General features: G+C 42.8%; 1 protein-coding gene and 1 long non-coding RNA gene across 3 annotated transcripts in view; one reads left to right on the top strand and one right to left on the bottom strand.

Moving 5' to 3' along the window:
• LOC131685689 (adipokinetic hormone/corazonin-related peptide receptor variant I-like) overlaps positions 1–16,889 on the top strand; it is a 357,691-nt gene that overhangs the window by 337,419 nt on the left and 3,383 nt on the right. The gene's annotated exons all lie outside the window — the stretch shown is intronic.
• Positions 6,319–16,889, bottom strand: part of LOC131685700 (uncharacterized) — a 37,827-nt gene continuing 27,256 nt past the window's right edge. The window contains exons 1-4 of one of the 2 annotated variants that reach the window (XR_009304861.1): positions 8,829–8,877; positions 8,585–8,695; positions 7,912–8,512; positions 6,319–7,606 (exon numbers count right to left, since the gene is read on the bottom strand). This is a non-coding gene — a long non-coding RNA (uncharacterized LOC131685700). Of the gene's footprint in view, positions 7,607–7,911; positions 8,513–8,584; positions 8,696–8,828; positions 8,878–16,889 lie in introns of those variants that run through there. The other variant, XR_009304860.1, reaches the window with a different exon arrangement.

Here is a 16,889-nt window from a genome sequence, read left to right as displayed (position 1 = left end):
ATCAACGTTTGCTAAAAAACCGCAAATTTACAGTTGCACTACCGCAGCTAACAGTTTGTTCAAAGCGCGTTTTGTTCCAAATTGTCGGCTTTTTAGGTTGTGGTCAGGTTGAACAGTAAAGAGAAATATATTTGAATGTGAAACAAGTTGTTTGACAATGGGATTCCGTGGTCTGAGTTGACAAATAGATAAATTCCGTTACTAAACATGAGAAGATATTTTAACCAATTCTCGAAATCACATAGTTGTTGCAATTGTCAGTTCAATTCACAATGAACAAATTGGGTCATTAAGTGGAGAGTAAAATTCATCAACCCATAAAACTCCTTTAATTGATCTTCTACAACAATTTTTAACTGATTTTCTACGAAAATGTAAACACGTCCTTGTTTGACACTATTGGTCTTCCTTGACAGTTAATTTAGCCACATGGGTTAGAATTTTTGACAGTTATCCCAGCAAAAAAATAGGGATCAAAGTAATTCAATGGAAGGTGTGGTCGTAATAATTCAATTTTATAAAAAAAAATTGTTATAGTGCGTGCAAAAAACAGAAAAAAATCGACTACTTATCTCTAACATCAGCTTCATCGGAAAATATCAACAACATGGCTTAATGACCCAGTTATCTCCACAACGACCGGTCAAATATTCATCCAAATTTCAACACACATCGCTGCTTCCAAATTGATGAATATGAGACAGCATAATTCTTCACTGAACTAACCGTAGATTATGTTTCCATTCGCTTGGAATAAATTTATTTGCTGCCTTCATGGTTCAGTTGACAGTTGGGCCTGAAAAAGAAGCCATCACCGAAGGACAAGCACACTAAATCATTTCAACAGTATTTCGTATGGTACGTAAGTGCTGCTCGTTCTTCTCTACCGAGCGCAAGTTTTTTCTTCTTTCAACAAAAAGACGACACAAAATTGGTACTTCGAGCATTGGTGATTGGTCAGCCTGGTTCGAGATTGCGTTGGGTGGATGGGTGGTTGAGCAGCTTATTTTTTTTTTTGGTTTCTCCCGTCCCTAATGTTGGATGGCAACAAGAAGAGAAACCGAGTTCCGTTTATCGTCCCGTAGACAGATTGTTCCACTTAAAAAGTAGGTTGGTGGCCGGCGTGACTTGAAGCCTGTAAATGTTAAATGCTTCGAGAATGATTTTTATATCTTCATCTCCATAATCCGTGGTGTATTGATATATGCGTAATGCTTTAGAGATTTCGGAAGTGGAGCGAGAAAGTGATTTAGATCGTGTTTTCACTTTTTTTGCGATAACAGCACAATAGCAAAAAGGATCGCAGTAATCTCTGACAACGGAAGATATATTTTTTACGATCCGTTCGCTATTTTTCAACAACATAACACCCCAAGAAGACTGAAAACTTCCAAAAATGTCCTCAACGCTGGAAATACCGAAACTGGTTCATTCCAATGACCGCCTGATTACTTATGCAGGGCCGTCTTAAGACCACTCCAGGCCCCTGGGCACTATTGAACTAAGGGGCCCCCATCATTGAACATCTTCATGCCACTCTAAGACTTCCAAAATTGAACCAAGTAGGCCAACAAACCATCAAAATAAATGGAGAAAATACATTAGACTTGATCTGAAAATTTATTAGCCAGTGACTCTATTATGCGCAGAATTTTCAAAAAAAGAAAAATCCCGGACACCCTAAAGTAAAGTTAATAGTGTTTAGAACGATTAATCGGAATATAGCAGAGAAGAATCGTGTTACAATCTAAGAAGAAATCTATGAAAAGAGACATATTGTAAAAGCCATTGGAAACATAAAAGATTATTTGAAGGTTAGAAATAAAGTAATATTGCGGGACGTTTCTCTTGATAGTAGTTGCATAATATAGCAGAAATCTGACAGAATTAACATCTGACCTTCATAGTTGCATGATGTTGTTTGAGATTGAAGAGTGCTTTAGCCAAGGCGGAATGCGGAAGTATGGCGAGTTTACTTACCTTACCGTTCAGGTTAGAGCCTTTTTGTTTCTTGCTGTATGCAGAAGCCGTCTCCCCGCCAGTCGGTCCATCGCCAGCCTCGCAGTCTTCTAAGGGTCCGCAGGTCGTCCTCTATCTGGTCGATCCACTGTGCTCGCTGTGCACCTCGTCTTCTTGTTCCTCTAAGGTCGCCCTCAAGAACCATCTTCACCGGGTTGTCGTCCGACATTGTTACGACGTGTACAGCCCACCGCAAACATCCTATTTCTGCGGTATGCGCCATGGATGGTTCTTCCAGCAGCTGATGCAACTCATGGTTCATTCGCCTACGCCACGTTCCGCCTTCCATTTGCGCGCCACCATAGATGGTACGCAACACTTTTCGTTCAAAAACTCCAAGGGTGCGTTGGTCCTCCACTAGCATAGTCCAGGTCGCGTGACCGTAGAGTACCACCGGTCTAATCAGCGTCGTGTAGATGATCAACTTCGTGCGGCGGCGAATTTTGTTCGACCGGAGCGTCCTCCGGAGTCTCTGAATTTCTCTGCTGGTATCATTGTCGGCGGTTATCAGTGTCATTGTCGTCTCTAGAACCTCTTCCTCTCATGTAATTTGTCTTCGAAACGTTGATGGCAAGTCCAATTCTGCCGACTGCAGCCTTCAGTCTGATGTACGTTTCCGACATCGCTTTAAGTTCCGTGCCATTATGTCAATAACGTCGGCGAAGCCAAAAAGCTGGACGGACTTCCTGAAGATCGTGCCACTCGTGTCTATCCCCGCTCTCCTTATTACACCTTCTAACGCAACGTTAGACCATTACCTTGCCGTAACCCTCTTCGAGATTCAAAGGGACTCGAGAGTGTCCCTGATATTCGAGCAACGCACATCACCCGATCCATCGTCGCTTTGACGAATCGTGTTAGCTTATCCGGAAAACCGTATTCGTGCATTATCTGCCATAACTGACCTCGATCGATTGTGTCATATGCCGATTTGAAATCGATGAACAAATGATGTATGGGCACGTTGTATTCGCGGCACTTCTGCAGAACCTGCCGAATCGCGAATATTTGGTCCATGGTGGTGCGGGAACTCATTAATCCTGCTTGGTAGTGCCCTACGAACTCCCTTGCAAATGGTGATAATCGACGGCAAAGAATTTGGGAGCAGACCTTGTAGGCGGCGCTAAGTAGTGTGATCGCGCGGTAGTTGCAGTAATCCAACTTGTCACCCTTTTTGTAGATTAGGCAAACGACACCCTCCATCCACTCCTTCGGAAGAATCTCCTCCTCCCAAATTTTGGCAATTACCCAGTGCAGTGTTCTAGCCAGTGTTTCACCACCGTATTTTAATAGCTCGCTGGGTAGTTGATCTACACCGGCAGCTTTGTTGTTTTTCAGCCGACCGATCTCCTCCTTGACCTCTTGGAGACTAGGGGCCGGCGATCTATCGTCCATTGCGCGTGCTCCAAGATCCGTTGCCATACCGCCTTCGTCCTCTGCTGCTTCACCGTTGAGGTGCTCGTCCTAGTACTGCTTCCACCTCTCAATCACCTCACACTCGTTCGTAATAAAGTTGCCGTCTAAGTCCCTGCACATATCGGCTTGCGGAACGTAGCATTTGCGCGAACTGTTCAGCTTCTCGTAGAACTTCCGTGTGTCGTTTACGCGGTACAGTTGTTCTATCGCTTCGTGATCTCGTTCCTCCTGTTGGCGCTTCTTTCTCCGGAGGGCCGAGGTTTGCCTGTTCCGTGCTTGTTTCTATCGTTCCACATTCTGTCTCGTTGCGTGCTGCAGCATCCTCGCCCTTGCTGCATTCTTCTCCTCTATTAACTGCTTACATTCGTCATCGAACCAGTCGTTTACTCGATTCGGAATTGCTGTACCTAGTGCCGCTATAGCAGTACTTCCTATGGCGGAACGGATCTCCATCCAGCCATCTTTAAGAGCAGCTGCGCCCAGCTGTTCTTCCGTGGGTAGTGCTGCTTCCTGTGCGTAGTCTTGGGCAACCCCCGGCGTCCCGAAGTTGCGCGATGTTGAGCCTTGGCGTCTGACTGCGACGAGTGTTTTACACCGTCGAGAGTTTTGAGCGCATGCATACTGCAACTAGGTAATGGTCCGAATCTATATTCGCACTGCGGTAGGTACGAACGTTGGTATCAGTAAAGAATCGCCCGTCGATTAGAACGTGATCGATTTGGTTTGGTGCGTTGATCAGGTGGCTTTGTGGATATCTTTGCGGGGGAAGAAGGTACTTCGGACTACCATGCCACGGGAGGCTGCAAAGTTCACACATCGATGGCCGTTGTCATTCGATACGGTGTGCAAGCTGTTCGGCCCGATTACCGGTCTACACATTACCTCTCGTCCTACCTGACCGTTCACATCACTGATGACGATTTTCACGTCCCGTTGCGAACAGCCGTCGTACGCCTCCTCCAGCTTCACATAGAATGCTTCCTTCTCGTCGTTGGGGCTCCCATCGTGTAGGCAGTGTACGTTGATGATGCTGTAGTTGAAGAAACGGCCTTTAATCCTCAACTTACACATCCTTGCGTTGATCGTAGCCCATCCGATCATGCGTTGACGCATCCTACCCAGAACTATAAAGCCGCTCGTTGGTGGTGCCACAGCTCTGGTAGAAAGTAGCCGCCCGATGCCCGCTTTTCCATGCCTTTTGTCCTGTTAAGCAAAGTTCCTGCAGTGCTATGACTTCAAAGCTTCCTGTCGAAAGCTGGAAAGCAGAGTGACCTGCAGTTCCATCAACGACACGACTAGACACTGGCATTCCAAAACTGTATCGAAAATCGGATTACCCCTCAGTGACTCAGGTAACTGGTAATGTCAAATGTGACATTAAGTTAGAAAATGCATGAAACTAGCAACACTGAATAATCCGTTGTTATTTTTCAAACAACCTGTGGCAACCAATGGTTACGCAGGGAAAAAACATTTTGACAACAAAACATACCGCAAACCAGTAAAAATAGAAAATCCTCCCGAAAATTATTAAATTAGTTGAATCATTTCCGGTGCTTAAGTAACGGAATGTTGTAGTCTGCGTGGAAGATTGCAGATTCTTCCAAACACTACCAATGAGTACACAGAACAGCCGAATATTTTGTTGCGTTATTAATTCTACACGTAAGTCACTGAAGAGGATTTTTTGGAAAAAATCCATCCGCAAACGATATTGTAACAGTTAAGATAATCCCAGCGAACCAATCGCGTGAAGCGGCAGGGACGGTCACCAATCACAAAATCCCCAGTATTTAACTATTTCCGCAAAACGATAGGCCCTACTGCAAACTACCCTTCTGAACTCCCCCGCTTAAGCGCCAGTATAGTTCAAGGATGTACTGCGGTGGAGCGTGTGTTTACCAGCCCGGCTAAACCTCTCAGGGCAGGTCAGGTACGAACTACCACAACCAACTCCAACTACAGGAAAATGAATTCAACGATACAGTCCAAAAAATCTTAACCCTCTACCCAATGATTGCCCGAATTGTGAAACGAGGACTATTGATATCTACAGGACGGTTTATTTTCTTTTGGCTAGACATAATTTAACCCTTTCACTTATTTCTAGTTGGATTTGACCTGTTTGTTTCCGCCGTTTATGTTGCTAGTCGGTCCAAGTACTATTCAGGTACTGTTATTCGAGCCCGGGATTCTATGCTTCGACTTGGTCGTCACCAAGGAGCGTCCCACACCGTTTTTTTCGTTCTTCGACGGGTTCCGGAGTTCGACGGCATACTATGGCGGCAGGAGCGTTACTCGAATCAGCGAGGTCCGTGATGCCGACCAACGGCGGCTGATGAGGATGATCGACACGTGCACGATGTGGATCGGAGGGACTTTTCCGCTTTTCTAACTAGAAAAAAAACCTTCGCCTGAAGGTTCGGAAACGGATGGCTTCCGGTTTTGATTATGCTTTGTGATTGCTTGCACTGGTTTACCTCTCTGGAACAGACTGTTCTTTAAACTTTAAACTTTTTTTTTACTTCCCGTTTTAATAATCGAGGTACTTAAGGCAGCAAACACCGATTCAGTGGCACTCGTTTTTATCATCAACGGACAACAGTTTTCCTGCCCTTGTGAAATTTAAAAATGTGCCCACCGCAAAGACTGCAAAAAATACAGACAAGTGCAGTATAAGAAATAAAAGTCATACCATAGACGAAGCACAAGAATGGTTTCTCTTCAGTGTGCAATCGAACATGAGCTCAAAAGGCGTTTGTAGGCCTAACAGCTTTGCCGCAGTATGTACACTGATGGGGATCGTGTGTCGTCTCGTATGGACATTTCTGTTACCAGATCGTGCGAAAAAATTGTGGTAAATTTGCCCCGAAACATTCAAATTAGACAATAGTCTGTGCAATTTTTTTGGTTCTATACTATCATTACAGATATATGGTTTGCGTTTCAAGTGAATCTCATTTATATGAACTCTTGAAGGTACTTCCACACTCTTCACAAACGTGCTTTCGTTCTTCATACAGTGACACAATCTCATTTTCGTACACCGCTGTGCGGAATGCTTATATGCATTTTACAAGTAAAAAATTAGTTCACGAGACATTTTATTTATGTAGAAATAGTTTACTAGACAGCGTAAGGAAGATACAATAATTATCTTTGTACTACAAATGTTCATTTTTTCACAAAAAGTCATAATTCTAAAGATAGTCAAATATACACGCAATCTCATATTCGTACAGTACGCATATTTTTTTCAAAAATCAATTGAAATTTCTGTAATAAATATTCAATGTGGTACCTTTTGTTTGTAATTACAGTTTTCAATCGTATTGGAATGATAACCACTAGTTTTTGTGTGCATTCAACTTAAATTTTATCCCATTCTTCTAAATAGTAGTTTCTAAAATCATTCTCATTATAATCCGGATAGTTTTGTACTTTTTATCCAAATACTTTTTCTCGTCCTGGTTGTGGAACTTGACGTAGTACTGTTTGATGTTATCGAGTGATTCTTGCTCCCGCGCCTGCCGAATCGGATTGGGTACGATGTACTCGGCAAACTCCACCACCTCGTGCTCGTACGTGGCCAAGAAGAACACCGACCATAACACCCGCCTCGTCCAGTACAAAAAGGGAAAACTAAGTCGTACGTCCTGAACTTTATACCCCAGTCCATTAGCTTGCCGGGTGTTCCGATGATATGATTAGTCAGCTTCGCCCCTTTGACGGTCTCCTCACCGCGAACGGCGTAAGGAAGTTTGATTTCCGGACAAAACTTTGCCATTTTGGCAGCTACTTCCCCCTTCTGCATTGCCAGCTCATACGTGGGGAAAGGCAAATCACCTGCAGATAGTTTTTTAACTGGTGGACTCAACTGAGCATTGCCAGCACGAAGGCAGCGGTTTTTTCTATTCCCGACTGACTCTGGGCGATTATATTCCGTGGCGGACCGGCCAACAGAGTAGGTAGAGCCATCTCCTGAATCTTGGAAGGGGCGTTGAAACCCATCGTATACTCTCTGTAGTAATTCCAGTTTCATGTGCAATGCTTCGAAAGTTTTAACCAACCAATCGGCGAAGAAGAATACTTCCGCTGCACCTCCAGATCCAGCTTTGATTCTACTAGACCTTAGCGAACATCTTTCATTAGCAAACTTGCATCCGCCGGGCTAAAAGATTAGTCATGGATAATTTTAAAGCTGATACAGAATATTTCGGGAGAAAATTTAGAATAGGACGTAAGCAACAATGAGATTCTCTTTGGGGTCTTTCTCTTCTGTTTATTACTCGGTCGTTTCAATATTTAGTACTCAACTCTTTGCCTAATATTTTAGTAAAAACCATCGGCTATGTACTGGAAAATTAGTGCAAAGTGTTATAGTAACGTCATAATAATCGAAAGAGAAAGTAAACAAAGAGAGGCTCTCAATGTTCCTTATGTCCTAATCAAAATTTTCTGCAGATTTCGACTTACTTGAATGCCTCTGCATCTTCCGCGGAGGAAGCTGTTTCTCCATTTTCTCTTGCAGCTTGTTTTTCTTCAGGAGCTGCTAGAGTCAGTAGCTACCGAACTCCAAACATCAGGTGCAGCTTTGGTTCTACTGCCGGTGGACTACGTTTTTCCGCATTCTCTTTCTCTGGACTGCCAGCCGCCGGCTCTGAATCCTTATCCTTGGTGATATGTACTCAGTTCGCTAACCTATTTGTATTAAAAAGAAAAATTCAAATCCCATCCCAATGATCGCTTCAAAAATAGGTTATAACAAAAAAGCACCAAGTGCAGAAATTTCTTGATCCGTCGTCTTTTTGACTCAGTTATCGGCAGCGCTTGCCATCGTTTCGATCAGGTATTAAAATTCAATAGCAAGGTACAAAGTATGGGAAATCGTCCTGAATCAGCACGGGTACTGTCCCTCGGGTGGTTTATTCCTTGCAATTCGCTGAAATTTTGACCAGAGCGACCTTGCGGAAAAAATGATGCCTTCTTTTGCCTGCTCTTCCCTGCCATGAAACCGATGATGGGCGCTTATTCCAAACGGTTAGCAGATTGAACATGACCTGCCATTATGTTTGTTCTGTGAATTGATAAGGACATCTAGATATGCAAAGGAATGTTTGGAGGAGGGATGCTACTAGTAAATACATACCGAAAGAGAAAGTCCTTTCCGAGCATATTGATGTTGTGTTTTCTGTTGGCCCATTATCACTGCGTTCTCTTGCTGGGTGATTACCATGATATTATGTTGTTGGTGTTCGATCTGAAAAAAATCATAATAAAAAATATCCGTAAATGAGTGAACTCGAGCTTTTTAAAGAAGAATAGGGTATTACATTATAATGTACACGGTACTGATCCTTTCGAAATAAAAAAAGGTAATAAAAATGTCTCACCTTGAATATTTTCTTTCCTAGCTGTTACGGATGTTGGTTGCTAGGGTATGCAAATAAACATTAAGCAAATTGAGACAGTGTTGCGCGAGAAATTCATATTTTATCATTACCGAGGGGTCGCTCAATGTACTGGTAACTGGCGATTAATTTCGTGAACACTTTTTTTTCGGAATTTTTCATGAAGTGTCAGGTCGTGTCGTTGGTTCCATGTTCCGAGTTTCCAATCGTAGTCCTTATTTCGTCGCGTAGGTCTTTGCCGATTGTTCAGATTCGTATTTTCTTCTGCATTGCTCGTATCGGTTAGTTTTCCAGGGCGGCTTGTTGGGCCTTCCTCGACCCCCGTCTCTCGTGTCAGCTCTGTTTAGAGTCCCACGCTGACACGAGGACGATACATCAGCCGCCCCTAACATGAAGAACGAACACTTTTTTAAGCCGCCCCTAACATGGGGAACAGACGCTCGGATGGACTCACCCTCCGAAAATAGGAGCCCCCCTTCCCTGTCAGCATACGACCATGGTCCCACCGGGGTTGGTTACCGGATCTTTTCTATGGTTACTCGTACCCCAGCTGGCACCACGGGGAGGTAGGGATAGGAGTTGCTGGACAAGAGGCTAAGGACCACAATGGCGAACCACAGGGTCTGTATTACGCATTGCCCAGTTATTTACCAACCAAGGCGAGTTTACCCTCCAATATTTTAACGTTAGCTTGACCAGTAAAAAAATCTGTTTATTTCGTGATGAGTGTTACAGTAGGTGGCTTTCGTAAACAATGCGTGAAATTTCCTATTTTAGGGTATTTTTAATAGTACGGTATATGGGCGAACATAGTTACTTTAGGAGATTAAGCAAAGTAAAGCATTCTAATTATCACAATGCTCACAAACTAAAAAAAAGAAGTAGTATTTGTTGTTCTTTTTTTATTGCATTTTTTTTTTATTTTTTCCCGAGTTCTTCTCTTTTCATAGATCTAAAGCTAAAGAATGCCCAATCTATAAGAAATGATGTGTTTTGCTTCGAACTGAACTAACTGAAATTGGGAATGTATTTGCCAATAAATGCTTGTCAAGTACACCATTTGACCGTGCATGATAATTTGGATTTAACGTTTCGAATTCTTCTGATTAGTGACGCCATGTTAGGTCCACAAATGCAAACAATAAAGTTGAATGTCAGTTTGTAGTTTTGAAACTACGAGAGTTAAAATAGTACGCAGTAACATTGTCCCGTTTAGATTTGTTTAGAACTTCTTGATTGTGAGCAATACAACATTCCTGATGTGATGAAACTGGACAGAGTCGACCTCCTACTTCGAAAAAACTACATATTCTTGTCCATTGAACTTGTCCACATCCGAAAAATGCTTGCCAGATATAGATTTATTGGCCATCGTGTTCGATTTATCGCTATGGCTCATGTCTCTTCCGAACTTTGTTTTGCTCAAAATAAGTTAAAACTTGAACTGACATGTTTGTGCGACGGTTGCATAGGTTCTATGTTATCCTGACCTTGCTGTGAAGCGTTTCATTCTGCTTGGTTGTCTAATGCTTTTTGATGGTTTGATCACATGGAATACGAATCAATGTACGATTCCGAACTGCTTTGTTACCGATTCACTGATATGATGCATTAGAATATTAATAAAGCTATGCCAGTATAGACTGGCATTTATAGATGTAAACCACTTTCAATTAAAATTTCAGTCCTTTTAGCAACGCACTGAAGAGTTACAAATATTTGAGTGTACCTTTATTTCGAAGACAGACGTTTGTATGGATTTACATCCATTCTCAGTGCGGGGCCCCCAAAACCCCGGATACTACGGCCCTGGCCCAGTGTGCCCATGCGGGAAGACGGTACTGTACTTATGTTGTTGCAGCCAACACTACTTTGCTCGGTGTAAGTTTTACTGAACGGTACCGTCATTCTGCTGAAACGTCATCTGTGGACGATGACGTGGCGCGACGATGCTGTCATTTCTTAAATAGCGGTATCGTGCACAGAAGGAAAATTGAATTCATATTAAGATTACTTAATTACAGGCCTGACGAGAGGGGGGGTCAGGGGGGGCAACTACCCTGGGGCCCGGGTCTGTTTTGGGGGCCCGCATTTTTAACTGAATTAAATTTATTTTAATTTAATTGTTGAAGTTTATTGTTTCTGTTGACACTGCAAATATATTACAATCAACTACGTTCCAATCGTTCCAATGGTTTTCTGAAGTACGTGAACGTAACCCAATTAGATTCATTTAACAGTGCAATTGAACCATTCTGGTTTCATTTATCGCAAATATGCAGTATGAAGTGGTATACAATTTATCATATTCTTAGCTAACTGTTACTAATAAAAGTTGGATATTTTCGGAATGGAGTTGACGAGTAGATGACGGAAATCAATGTATGAAGCCATTTTGAATACCAAGATGGCGAATTCCAGTTAAGACATCATTATAACCTAAAATATTGACGTTTTCTGAATAAGATAATCATAGAATAGATAAATAGTAATAGAAGATAATCATAGAATAGATATAGTGATTTGTGATGCGAATGATATGATTATAGAAAACTTTTCGCAATTAAAAGACGCAATATTCCCAAGTAACCAATAGGCATTATAACGTAGCCTAATATCTGCTTTAGATCCACATATAAAGCTGTCTTAAAGAGCAGTGAAGCCCTAAATACTGATATAATGCTGATATTATGCCAGGAAAGGTGAAATATAGTGCTATTACTGTGCAGAGATTGACAGCTCGTTTCTGCAGTACTAATGCTATTATATAGCACCAACGCACAAATGTCCATTTTAAAAGCCTTATATTGGCAATACTAATGCTATTAAAAAGTTTTAGTTGGCTGTCATTGTCCGCCATGGTTTTGAAACCATTTCTTATGTTTCCCTTCAGTATGATAAGCAAAAAGGAAAAATTTTAAAATAAGATGTTCTGCTTAAAACCGTAATTGTCTCTCTTCTAATGCATTGTAATGAATATCCTTAATGGGGTTTCGTTCTCACATAATATGAATGTTTTACGAAAATTACCTTTAGTCAGTCTCGACCTGAAGTACCTCATCCTTCACGGTAAGTGCGCTGCTTTTGCTCCCTAGACTATATTGCACATGTTCGATTGAAATGAAATATGCCGAATATAATCTTCAAGAAGAGTTGCATAACAAACAAACCCACAGCATTACAATAGCATTATATCGGCTTTTTATTTGCTCTACAATGGCACTAAATGTACTTGTAAAGCTTACATGCTTTAAAGATTCTTGAAGCATGTACGCGTTATATCAGCTTTATATACGCATATAGAGCAAGCGATAATGCTATATGTGGCTGTGCAGTTATGCATTATTGATGCTAATATAGACCTTCATTGCATTGTTAATGCTGTAATGGAGTTTCAATGCAACATTGCTTATGGTTACTTGGGTTGGCCTTCAAAAGGGCATCGCTCATCTACTCGTCAAACCCTCCTAAAAATACCCTCATAGTTTATACAGATATTGTTCGAAATAGCCCTAAGGTACCATTTCTATCATCTACTCGTCAAGCCCGTTTCACAAATTCCCAAATTGTTAGGGCTATCGAGATTATTGTTTAATCGGAAGTCTCCATCCTGGCTTTCAAGAAGGTACCAAATATCCATTTTCATCAAATACTTGTCAAGCCCGTTCCGGAAATATCCATATTGTTAGGGTTATCGATAATGTTGCTCAACCAACGAATTTTAATAAGAATGTAAAGCGAACTTTTTTTGCGATCTAAATCCCAAAAAAAGAACTAATTCAATTTATGAACCCTTGACTTGGTTCGTAAATAGAGGTTGCAGTGTACACAGCAGACTTCGCTGTTGGATCCCAGTCATCGCATTCGGAATGTTTTCTCTCTGAATGTCAGCGCAAATGTAACAACTGATTCCAAAACCGAATTTAGCCATGTTCAGAAACCGATTAAGAAAATTCGTTTAGGTCATAGTGACAACTGCAATAGCTGCATCCAGCACCTCAAAATCAACAACAAGAAACAAGGCAGCATCAGTGGTGCGAAATTTTACATTCAGTTGCCTATTACTGATTAATTTGCTGAAACCAATATTCAGTTTCAACGCTTCTTTCATTAATTCACTTCCAAACTGACTGAAATTTTATGCAGAATCGAATGGTTGAGTGCAGAGGAAATATAAATTCATTCACCAACCAAAGCATTTATTTGTTATTATGTGGACAGTTTGAAGGCTGAACTTCTTTTACATTTTTGAGCATAACTGATTTGCGTAATCTATATCTGGTGCAGTTTTGCTTTATAATCCCTCTCAGAGCTAGCATAGAAACAAGATTCAGTTTGCTCCTGAAACCGAACATATGCGAACATGAATGTGTTGTACCGAAAAAGTGAAGGATGAGGGAAACAAACCAAACATTCATTTGGGATATCTTATTCATCGCGGCGGGTATGAATTGAATTTTGTTTCTCTTTCAAGCTCAAGAAGGGATGTCAATTCTTCTAAGCTCTGATTCTGGGCAGCATTAACGATGGTAGCATTAACGTGCGTCAAGGGAGCATGAACGATGGCGATATAGACTGTATGGCAACGCCGCAAAAAGGGTTTCCAATTGCAATGGCAATTCGGACGCAAGTCATTCTAATAGCCAGCCACAAATATTCCTTTATTAATTTTAGTTTTTTCCATCTATTACATGTTTAAAATACTGACGGCTCTGTTAAGCTAAAGCATTGAATCGTGTCAAATAAACAATTTTCATAAAAAATAGTTTAATTGAAACGGTTGCATCCGTATAGTTTCTTTAATCGATATTGAAATAAGAAGTCATATATGGTAGGGCCCATCAGTACTTCAAACCCCGGGGCCCGGCGCGGCTCTCGACGGCCCTGCTTAATTATATGCAAAATTTGGTCCATACAGTTACAGCGATCCTGGTAGAGGAGCTGGACGAAATATATGAAACGGTTAACAATCGAAGCAGGGTCAGCTGAAGGACGTGCCTAGTTACAAAGGATAAAGCAGTAGAAGTACGGTTAATTGACAGCCTTTACAAATCGAAACTCTCGCCTCCCGAAGGACTCGGAACAAAGCAATCAGTACCAGCACGCCAAAGCCAACATCAATATTTCGGAAGCTGGTTACAGATACAGCAGTGTAGCAAGGAAGACAACACCATGGGTTCAATTTCTACAAGCCACCGTTGAATTCGATAGTAAAATCGTTCAACCTTTAGAATCAGAGTGTTTCTGGTGCCGAATCGGTTTCCATACAACAATCACCTTGCAGCTTGCAGCCACTATCCTATTATTCATGGATTAGTTTTCGGGCAACTAATATTCATCCTCTCGAATAGCTTGTTAACGAGAATCTCGTGCGTCTTCAACGTTGCCTAAAAGCGTCCGCGTACGAGTCTGTAAGAAGCATGTCGATGCTTTCTGAATCAACACCGCATGTAATCGATATCCTTTGTTTGAGGTACAGGCGACCTGAGTTGTTAAGTGCGCATTGTTCCGGTGTCGAAGGCGGATATGCGCAGTCTCTGCGATCATCTGGAAACCCCTAGATAACAAGAACGCCTACCCAATGTCACGTTGCTGATGGAGTTAGTGGAGAATCCAGAAGTTGGTGTTGCCGGCAAATCCAGAAGCTGGTGCTGCCGCCAAAATTTGGGAAGCCTCCAGAAGATCCAGCATACTATCGGCCTATATGCCTATTGGACACTTTTGGTATACTTCTGGAAAGGGTAATTCTCAACAGGCTGACGAAATACGTTGAATGTGAGGACGGACTATCCCAGAAGCAGTTGAGGTTCCAGAAAGGGATCTCGACAATGGACGCCATCCGCACAGTCATCGCGAGCGCGGAGAAAGCATTAAAGCAAACGAGGAGGGGTAATCCCTACTGTGCCCTACTATCCCCGTTCAACAGTGCTAGCTGGGAGGCGATCGCCGTAGCGCTGCACAGAATGCGGGTTCCGAACTACCTGGTCAAGGTTCTGAAAAGTTACCTTCAGAACCGCTTACTGGTCTAGGAAACAAACATGTGGCAGAAGTCGATTGGGGTCATACGGAAGTACCTCATAGTTTCACATCCGGCCCAACGCGCTGGAATATAATGTACAATGGAGTGTTAACGCTTGAGCTTCCCAGGGAAATTAAGATCGTCGGATTTGCAGATGACGTTGTCCTGGCGATAACCGGCGATATGGTCTGAGAAGGTGGAGCTGTTGATGGAAGAGACAGTAGGCATCGTTGAAATCTGGATAACTGACGTCCAGTTGCAGCTGCTCATCACAAGATGGAGTCAGTGCTGATAAGCCACCGTAAAAGAATCCAGCTTGTCAGTGATCAGCGTTGGGGGATAATTTCCATCTGCATCACTTTAGCTAAGGACGTGGCATGCTACTAGCGGAGAATGCAGGTAATGCAAGAAGACTGGTCAGAGCGGACTCATTGGTTAAGAAGCAGCAAGAGTGGGCCACCCCTAGAACGGAAGATGGACCCACCGACCGACTCCGATGTGTCCGGAAGTACCTAGTACAATATCGTCGAAGAGTTGTGCCACGATGAGGATATCTCGGATGCGGTAAAACAGTTCAGTGTAGAGTGTACTCTCCGAGCTGCAGAGGAAGTGACGAAGGGACCAACAAAGAGCAGCGCTACCGACTAGAAGGCCGCCGTGAAACAAAAAAATGGGTTCAGCACCTCCGGGAACTCTCCGCCGGATTAGACTAGATCCACTGCCGGAGACCAGTTGAGTAGAACGCGACACAGCACTGGGTTTAGATCATCGGTGCACCAGCGAACCGGACGCCAGGCTCCACCGGGATCGTTGGACCGGCCTCGACACCCTACCGGATAGCTCATGAGTAGGCTAGATCTGCTGCCGGGAACTAGATCGAGTAGACCACGTCGAACATCCAGCAGCGGGTCGTTGGGGCACCAGTGAACCGAAAGCTACGCTCCACCCGGAATCGTTGGACAGGCCTCGGCTCCTACTGGATGGCCCGTTGAGTAGGCTGGGTCCACCGCCGGTGACTGGATCGAATGGAGCGGGGCGAAGTAGGGAGCTTAATGACACAAGTAAACAAGCATCGGTATCGGGATAAAACAACCGCCGAGAAATACACAGTAGGGCGGATTGTAATTTGGCTGGGAGCTAATTGGTTCACGAAACAGACATCGGTACCGAAAGAGATTCGGCCACAGGGGGAATTCTCAGGCGGTGTAGGATAATTTCACCGCCGGATAATAACCGATATCGGTAAAGTTGGGAGCTAAATGAGTCCAGAAACAGGGTATCAGTGGCGAGAGAAATTCCTCCGTCGGGGAACTCTCAATCGGAGTAGGGTGAGTTCACCGCAGGGGACTATCCGCGTAGATCGTAATAAGGCTGGGAACTGAATGACTCACAGAAACAGGAACTAAATGGTGACGTAGTACATGGCGACGGAAAGAAAGAGGAGAGGCTCCGAGATAGCTACGGAAAACTCGTGAGCAAAAGAAAGAGATGCGATGAAAGCATAGGTTTCAGAAAATAAAACTTGTTTTTTTACACAGTTGCGTTTCGGCTTCGCCTCATCAGAAACCGACACTAACTTTTTGTTGGAATAGATTAGCGCCGGCTTGACGCAAATCCCTTAAAACTAAAACACACTTTGTGTTTCAATCGAACGACTGATCAAACGTGATGTCCCGTCCGAGCAGAAGTTCTGTTTATGCCGATGAGACACAGTGTAGCCGAAACTTGTCTTGGCTTAGCAGGCCTATGCGAAAGCACTATGCTATATTTCACCCTAAGGAGGAAAATTTGGTAAACACAAAAAAAATATAACATAAGACTATTTTTGTTTGTTGGTTCTCCAAAAATAGTTTATGCACTTTAGTATACAAAAGAGTCACTCACCGAAACAAATTTAATATCACATCCTACTTGACAAAGAAAATATTTGTAGCCTGCGAAAATATGCAAAATATTTGTCATTTAAGAAATCTATAACTAATAAATGTTCAAACTAATTTTCTCTTCGAAACGTTGCACTATGG

Source organism: Topomyia yanbarensis, chromosome 2, assembly GCF_030247195.1.
Source record: "Topomyia yanbarensis strain Yona2022 chromosome 2, ASM3024719v1, whole genome shotgun sequence".
Lineage (NCBI taxonomy): Eukaryota > Metazoa > Arthropoda > Insecta > Diptera > Culicidae > Topomyia > Topomyia yanbarensis.
This window is presented reverse-complemented; position numbering and strand designations above follow the sequence as displayed.